Source organism: Erythrolamprus reginae, chromosome 1, assembly GCF_031021105.1.
Source record: "Erythrolamprus reginae isolate rEryReg1 chromosome 1, rEryReg1.hap1, whole genome shotgun sequence".
NCBI classification, from domain to species: Eukaryota; Metazoa; Chordata; class Lepidosauria; order Squamata; family Dipsadidae; genus Erythrolamprus; species Erythrolamprus reginae.
In genome coordinates, this window is record NC_091950.1 from 323,117,333 (window position 1) to 323,126,018 (window position 8,686).

An 8,686-nucleotide genomic window follows, 5' to 3' on the forward strand; every position below is an offset into this window, starting at 1 on the left:
TTCAAGAAGATATTTGGCCACTGCTATGGGTACATCTGAGAGTCCAGCAGAATCTTTAGAAAACATCAGATGCGAGATTCATTTTCCCCAAGGCTCAGAAGGAACTGCCACATGTGTCCATTAGGGCAAGCAATAGTCCAGGAAAGATGAGTTTATATGATTACCTAACAAGTAGGTATAGGGTTGATATTACTGGAGGCATATGTAATATGGCAAATGATTTAGCATTACTAGATAAGTGGTCAAAGCAATGGAAACTGCAGTTTAATGTTTCCAAATGTAAAATAATGCACTTGGGGAAAAGGAATCCTCAATCTGAGTATTGTATTGGCAGTTCTGTGTTAGCAAAAACTTCAGAAGAGAAGGATTTAGGGGTAGTGATTTCTGACAGTCTCAAAATGGGTGAACAGTGCAGTCAGGCGGTAGGAATAGCAAGTAGAATGCCTGGCTGAATAGCTAGAGGTATAACAAGCGGGAAGAGGGAGATTGTGATCCTGCTGTATAGAGCACTGGTGAGACCATATTTGGAGTACTGTGTTCAGTTCTGGAGACCTCGCCTACAAAAAGATATTGATCAAATTGAATGGGTCCAAAGATGGGCTACAAAAATGGTGGAAGGTCTTAAGCATAAAACTTATCAGGAAAGACTTAATGAACTCAATCTGTATAGTCTGGAGGACAGAAGGGAAAGGCGGGACATGATTGAAGCATTTAAACATGTTAAATGGTTAAATAAGATTCAGGAGGGAAGTGTTTTTAATAGGAAAGTGAACACAAGAACAAGGAGGCACAATCTGTGGTTATTTGGGGGAAAGATCAGAAGTAACGTAATAAAATATTATTTTACTGAAAGAGTAATAGACGCTTGGAACAGACGTGGTTGGTAAATCCCAAGTAACTGAATTTAAACATGCCTGGGATAAACATATATCCATCCTAAGATAAAATACAGGAAATAGTATAAGGGCAGACTAGATGGACCATGAGGTCTTTTTCTGCCATCAATCTTCTGTTTCTATGTTTCTAAGTATAAAGGCTACAATATCAGTAACTGTAAAGGCTGAGCTTCACCAAGATTCAAGTACAGTATTTATCTACTAGCTACTCTGCACTGATAACACTATCGAAGCCAAGAAAAGCAGATATACTTCAAAATTGGAAAAAAGGCAGATGTAATGTTTGTTACTGCACCTTTAAGAAATGGGCTGCAATATAATTAATTGTGCTTCTTTTGTCTGCTGAGGTTTATTTTTAAGTTTTCCTACAGTTTAAAGAAGTATCTGATTTGAGACTCTGTGGTAAAACGTCCCAACAAAAAATAAGAACACTTCTTTTTCAGACAATATATTTATAGTGTGCAAATATATATAAATATATTTCATCTTCATCTATTTTGATGTCACTGAAACATCTTCTGTCAAGAACATTAATGGCCTGCCTCCCTAATCTCTTTTAGGGAAAACAATTTTATATAGCATAATTATGTAATTATATAGCATCATTATGCAGTAAATATCCCTTCAACAGAAGCAGTAAAAGAGAACCATTGTAGTGTTGTGGCTCCTGTGGTTTAGTTCACCTCAGCTACACAAATTCACTTGATGATTTTCAACAGTTACCCTCTCTCAACTTAACTCACACTGTTGTCATGTGGCAAAAATGAAGGAAGGAGTGCTACAGTTGTGCTAAACTTGTGGGAGACATTCCTAAGAAATGTAGTCAGGGTGGGCAGCAGGCAGGACGGAGTGGAACGCAGTTCCACTGGCGGAAATGAAGATGTGTGCGCAGCTTCAGTTGATTGGCTGCTGTCATTTCCTGGATTACCGGTCTTGGCTTGACTCTCCTTTTTTCCCCTGCTGCTGTTGCATCTGCGCTCCTTGCTTTTTTCCTCTTTCCTTCTTCCTGGCCTCAGACGAGCTTCCATCTCTCCTGCCCAGCTCCCCTCCAGCTTCACGCGGCCACCTCCTGCCTGAGGTGCAAGCAGAAGGTGTGGGTGGAAGTGACGCTGACAGCATTTATGCTTCTGGCAGCACCCGTTCACCTAGCTACCCATCCTGAGGCGGGGGGGCACCCAGGAAGGAGAGCGCGGGAAACACAAAGCAAATTGTCACCCCAGCGAGCGACACTGGTAAGGTTGTAAGTCAAGGACTTAACAGTTCACTTGAGCGATGATGATTGTTCAAGCCACTCCCACCTGGTCACATGGCTGGCAAGCAACTCCTACCCATTCACATGACCATTAAAACACACCCACAAATTAAGCCACACCCACAGTGTGGCAGTAAAAATTTGGGCTGCCCATTACTGAATGTAGTAGATACCAGATATCAGAAAACAACCTGAGAAATGTTTTGAGATGTTTTTAGATGAACAGTCTGGTGGCTCAGATAAATATGTCAAAATCGCAGCGTTTCAAAGAAACCTTTGAAATAAGATAATCACAGATTACCAGATAATAGAAAAAAATGGGAAGAGGTCTTCGCTATCTGTAAAAGTTATGGACTCCATAACAGTGATTTCTAAACATTTCCATTCCTTTCATTATTATTTGAAGACAATTGCATAACCCAAAGAATCTGAAGTATAATGCCTATAGGCACCATAGCACAATGACCGATCTCAGCAGTGTCCATAGACCCCATATCATTTTTTAAAGGCCAAAATATTGTGAGATTGTGTGAGAATCTCAAAATAGCTTTCCTACCTGTAATTTTGCAAACTGCTTCAACCTCTCAAAAGATTTGGCAATTTTCCAAAGTTTTGGCCATTTCATTTTTTCATACGTATCCTTCCAGGGGCCACTTGCAGTATTTGAATGAATTACCTCTAGTTTCAGCAATACAGGTTGAGAGTTACTTTAGAATACTCCAATCAAAAATGCAGACCATGAAAATAATAAGCCAAATATCAATGCTTTTTTCCTGTTGTATGGGATATACAGTTTTTGCATCCTTTCTAGTGACACTATAACAGGAGCTAACCTACCCAGGCTTCATGCTCTGGGGAATCCAGAGCATGGTACCATGGTCTTTCGAGACTGAATGATGCCAATGCAATCCTAGGAGCCATGGTGGTGCAGTGGTTAGAATTGCAGGCTAATTCTGCTGACTGCCAGGGGTTCAATCCTCACTGGCTCATGGGCTGACTCGTTCTGAGGTCGGTAAAATGAGGGCCCAGATTGGTGAAGGCAATATGCTGACTCTGTAAACCGCTTTCTCAGTCAACAATGCTCTGACCTATACATTGGCAAAAAGAATCAAAATGCAAAATACAAACTTGGAGGAAATAAACTTGTAGATGACCCTCACTCTTGTCAAAGACTTTGGAGTACTCATATCCAATGTCCTAAGTGTTAGAGCTCACTGTAACAACATTGCCAAAAAAGCACTAAGAGTTGTTAATCTAATCTTACATAGCCTCTTCTCTGGAAATATTATACTGCTAACCCGAGCTTACAAAACATTTGTTAGACCAATTCTGGAATACAGCTCACCTGTCTGGAATCTGCATTGCATATCAGACATTAAGACAATCGAGAGTCCAGAAATATTTCACAGGAAGAGTCCTTCACTCCTCTGCTCACAACAAAATATCTTATTCCACCAGACTTGGAATACTGGGATTACACAATTTACAACGATGTTGCCTCCGATCTGATCTAAATGTAGTTTATAAAATCATATACCAAAAAGTCTTTCCTGTTAATGACTACTTCACCTTCAATCGCAGCAATACACGAGCATGTAATAGATTCAAACTAAATATAAACCGCTCCAGATTCAACTGCAGAAAATACGACTTCAGCAATAGAGTGATCAATGCCTGGAATCCACTACCTGACACTGTGGTTTTTTCCCCAAATCCCAAAAACTTTAATCTTAGTTTGTCTACCGTCAACTTCTCCCTGTTTCTAAGAGGTCTGTAAGGGGCGTGCACAAGTGCACCACTGTGCCTACCGTCCCTGTCCTACTGTCCTCTTTTATCATTACTTTTTACTTATGTTATATTTATACAAACTACTACTATCCTATACATGTTTGACAAATAAAATAAAATAAATAAATAAATAAACAAACAAACTGTAAAACACTGTGAAGCAGTTTAAGTGCTATTGCTATTGCTGTCTAGGATCACCTTTCTATCCTGTTTGTTCAAATACACTCATATTCCTAGAACAGTACTAAGAGTTATCCATCAGTCCATTTGGCTCTATTGCAAGCAGCAGTGCTTAGAGAAAAGCTCTCTTTATTGATTAAACTCAAAGCAGAATATATCCTAGAAGAGTATTAGTACAAAGGGTCAATAGCAACTTGCTTATAATCTCTTAAATTTAAGAATCCCAGTGAACGGCCTGATTGGGAATTAAATGGACGTATTGGATTTTTCCAACTAAGAGCAAATGTATTGAGCAAGAAAGGCAAGGCTGATGTTTTTATATCTAATGCTTTCCTTTGTGGCATTGCCTATGTTTCGAAGAAGCATTCTGTTCTGCAACTATACTCCTCATTTTTGAGATGGGAATTATGGAGAAAATAAAAATGAAACTTCTAGAGAAAACCTAGTGAAACTCAGGTGACTCTCTGTCTTTTAGCAAAAGGTGGAATGGGATAAAGTATCAATTAGGCAAAATCCAAATTTGTTGGTGTCTCGAAAATAAAATTCACCTTTTTTACACTGATAACATCTATATGTATCATAAATAAATCTGATTTATGTGGGGACAATGTGAGAACTTCCACATACCTCACATAGCTTCAAAAATATTATATTTTATTTTTATAAATATTTTACTACCTTTCAACAAAATTTCCAAAGTAGTTAAAAGTGACACGTTGTCACACAAGCATGAGAAACACAAAATGTGGAACCTAGGAAGATCTTAACAATGAGTCACACTGAAAAGACTGCCAAATTGAGGAACAGTTGTGTGAAGCTTTGCTATCCCAACACTCATGAACAGAACATTTCTGATGATACACCGATCAAATTCTATTACCCACTGAAATTTATTCATACTTTTCACTTATATAAAACACAATTTGTTGGAGAACTCTTCCATGAATGCTGAACCTTAGCTAATCTGTTTTTTTCTGAAGGGATCATAAAGGAATCTACTTTTATAATTTCAATCTAAAATTGCAGTCCTATGAACATCCACTGGGAAACAACCCTCACATTTGGGGCTCATTTGAATAAATATGCAAGAGAAGGGAGATAGGAAGGAAAAGGCAAATTTCAGATAACACAAAATGAAATGAAATGACCACACTGATATTAACTTCCCAATAAATTCCATGTTATTATTTGAGTAAACTATCTGCCAAAGCATATTATAGAATTTATTATTATGATTTGCATTTATAGATTGTTGAATCCCTAAGGGCTCTTCAATAGGGGAAGATAACTCCACCTGCAGTGGGCATTGGATGGATTGAATAGTTTAGCAGCTGTTGTTGCTGGTTCTAAGCCTTGATAAAAGAGGAGAGTTAGGCATAGGGCTAGCAACCCTACCCTATTAAAACCTGACTGCTATGGAAACAGCAAGTGGAACCCAAACCACACTGAAACCGTGGTATCAACATTGACCCATCCTTGATGATGGTGCTGAAACACCCAGTGTAGGAGGGCTTGATTTTGAGTGCCAAAACTACCACAAGAATAAGAAAAGATACATAAGGGGGGAAAAAGAACATTCCGGTAAACGCCCACAAATTAATGAAAACCACAGATAAGATTAAATTAACCAAATCAAACTATAACCCAATCATGATGAATCAAGGCTCAAATGCTGTTTATATGAACATCTGTTACAATAAATGAACACATTCAGAACAGGTTGGAGACTTGCTAGGGGCTACCCTGAGTATACCTGTCTTTATGAACACTAGAATAACAAGAATCGTAATTCAAAAGTAAGATTCTGCGACGTACATTTACAAATATAGTGTAACCAAAGGCTTAATAGGCTTTTTTGTTTTAAATCTGAACATGATCCCCAATGCATGAATTTAAAATAGTACCGTAACTCTGGAGTGCTCTGTAACACAACAGATTATAAGAAAACTATACGCAAAAGTAGTAGCTTTTGATCCCCACTTCTTAAGTTAGGTTGAAAGGAAAGATTTTGAGCCACCTCTCTGTCTAAAGCTGCTGGAGATTACAGCAATCTGAAACTACAAAAGGAATAACAGAAGCAGAGTAGATAGTTACAAATAAAGCATGTTGATTCATCACACTCTGCTATATCCTGGAGGGAAAGATGGAGATTCTGTGGGGGGAAAGCTATCGATCAAAGACTAGGCCCTTCCTTCCCTTTACTTCTTTTTTTTTTCTTTTGCATTTCAATACCAGCAGGGTGGTTGGTCATCTTGCTAAAGACAATCTATGAAGCAGCCAAAATTCCAGGTGCCACTTCCAAACGAGTTGACTCCACTTCTCAGAAGCAACCATCCTCTTGGTTGTCTATCTCTACAGCAGCTAGTGTCCCCCTCCCCACACCTCACTTGACATTTCTGGGTCTCTCGGTGGATCTAAGCCTTTCCTCCAACTTCAGGCATTCTCAGTCGGGGAGAAGAAGCTAAATAGGTCTCAAGCCAAGCAGAAGAAACTCCAGTGGACTGGCAAGGGCAGGAAATGTTTTCTTGGCTGACCGTACAAAAGCTCTGTGCCCCACCTCCTCAGTTATAAGCATGTGTGTGTTACATGTGGGTGCGGGTGTCCTCTTCACCTCAAAGGTGCTACTCTAGGATTCGTTTCTTTTCCTTCTCCTTCTGACCAGTTCTACGGATGTTTTTAAAGAATGGCTGTTTTAAAAAAAAGAATGGCAATTCTTTACAGAGAGTGGTGGAAAGGAGAGTGGTGGAGGAGATAAAATTTGGAAGGAAGGAAGGAGAGGAGAGAAGTGAAGAGAAGAGAAAGAGGAAAGGAGGAGAAGGAGGAGAGAAAGAGAAGGAGGAGAAGAGAAAGAGAAGAGAAGGAGAAGAGAAAGAGAAGAAGAGAAAGAAAAGAGGAGAAAGAGGAGAGGAGAAGAGAAAGATAAGAGAAAGAGAAGGAGAGAAAGAGAACAAGAGAAGGAGAAGAGGAGAAAGAGAAGGAGAGAAGAGAAACAGAAGAGAAAAGAAAGGAGAGGAGGAGAAGAGAAAGAGGAGAAAGAAAAGAGGAGAAAGAGAAGGAGAGGAGAAGGAGAAAAGAAAGAGAAGGAGGAGAGAAAGAGAACAAGAGAAAGAGAAGAGGAGAAAGAGAAGGAGAGGAGAAGAGAAAGATAAGAGAAAAGAAAGAAGGAGAGAAGGAGAAGAGAAAAAGAGAAAGAAAGGAGGAGAAAGAGAAGGAGAGGAGAAGTAGATGATCCTATAGCTGCCAAAGAGATTGGTGAAGGCAAAGCAAGTTCCAATGTTGTATTATTTCCTGGTGAGAAGGGGGGTGGGTGTCTCTTTTTACATCTTCAAAGGACGTTTGCACTTCTACGGAGCTTTCCCCTTCTCTCCTACCTCCCCACCTTTCTCCCCTCCCCATTTCCCCCCCCCCCCTTTCCTTTCCTCAGGTCCTCCTCTTTCAGCCCTCCCCAGTGTCTTCTGCCTTCCTGCCTCAAGTCCTTCGCTCCAGCCCCTCAGCATCTTCCCGCCGGCACCACCGAGCGCGAGGAGGGCAGGTCCAGGGAAGCCACCACCACGCCGAGCCTCTCCCCTCCCTCCCACTCCTTTTCTGTATCACTGGAGAGAAACAACATTTCCCCACCACCACCACCGCCGCGCACACACACACACACACTCTTCGAACACACCAGCGCGTGCGCGCGCACTCACTCAGTTACACACTCACTTACACACACACACACACACACACACACACACAGAGCCAGCAACCCAAGAAACCCAGGCGTGCACCTCTGGCCGCCCTCAGCCCCGCCACTTTCCCGCTTTGGCACTCCACGCAGGCAGGCAGGCAGCCCCTCCCTGCCCTTCGCCTCCCTCGCGGTTCGCCTGGTCGAGCCCGAGCTCTATCTCCAAGCGCCGGTTTAATAATAAAGCAGACATTTTGGTGCCAGCGGTTTGTTCAAGGCGGAGGGTCGAAAGGAGAGAGAGAAGAGGAGGGAAAGAGAGAGAGAAAGAAAGAAAAAAAAAGCGGTCCATCTTACCCACCCCCGCCTGACGGTTTGTGCTTGGCACTGAACGATCCCGGGGAAAAAAAGGCTGGTGCAAGCTTGGTCCCTAGCGGAGCTGGTTTGCTGCCATCCGCCCAGCTTCAGCACCCAGCCGGCAGGGAAAGACGAGAGAGAGCGAGAGAAAGAGAGTGAGAGCGAGAGGGAGAGAGAGAAAGAGAGGGAGGGAAGGAGGGAGGGAGGAAAGGAGGGAGAGGGTGGGGGGAAGCGAGGAAGGGAGGGTGGGGGAGAAAAGAGCAGAGGCTCCGGCCGCGCATGCGCTTTCGAAATAGCGTCGGCCTCGGCGGAGGAGTTGGAGTTTCCCCGCTTCGCTCGGGCGTGACTCATGCCGCGTCCACCCCTCCCCTCCCTCGGCTTCTTCCTCGCCCCCCCCCCCGGAGATTCCACGGAGGAAGTGGGCGGGGGGGCGAGGGCAAGTGGGAGCGATCGAGGCAGGATTCGGCGAAGAGGGCGGGCGGCCGGCCCTTAGGATCCGCGGGGGAAAGGAGACGTGGAGGAAGGAGCTGGCAGATCTCTCTCTCTCTCATT

The 8,686-nt window shown here is 42.5% G+C and overlaps 1 protein-coding gene across 4 annotated transcripts in view; it reads right to left on the reverse strand.

Moving 5' to 3' along the window:
- Positions 1-8,264, reverse strand: part of RGS17 (regulator of G protein signaling 17) — an 83,618-nt gene extending 75,354 nt beyond the window's left edge. Inside the window, exon 1 of one of the 4 annotated variants that reach the window (XM_070733736.1) lies at positions 8,139-8,264. The gene's annotated coding sequence lies outside the window, so the exon portion shown is untranslated. Of the gene's footprint in view, positions 1-6,498; positions 6,555-8,134 lie in introns of those variants that run through there. The other 3 variants (XM_070733737.1, XM_070733735.1, XM_070733734.1) reach the window with 3 other exon arrangements.
- Between the last annotated feature and the right edge of the window lie 422 nt (positions 8,265-8,686).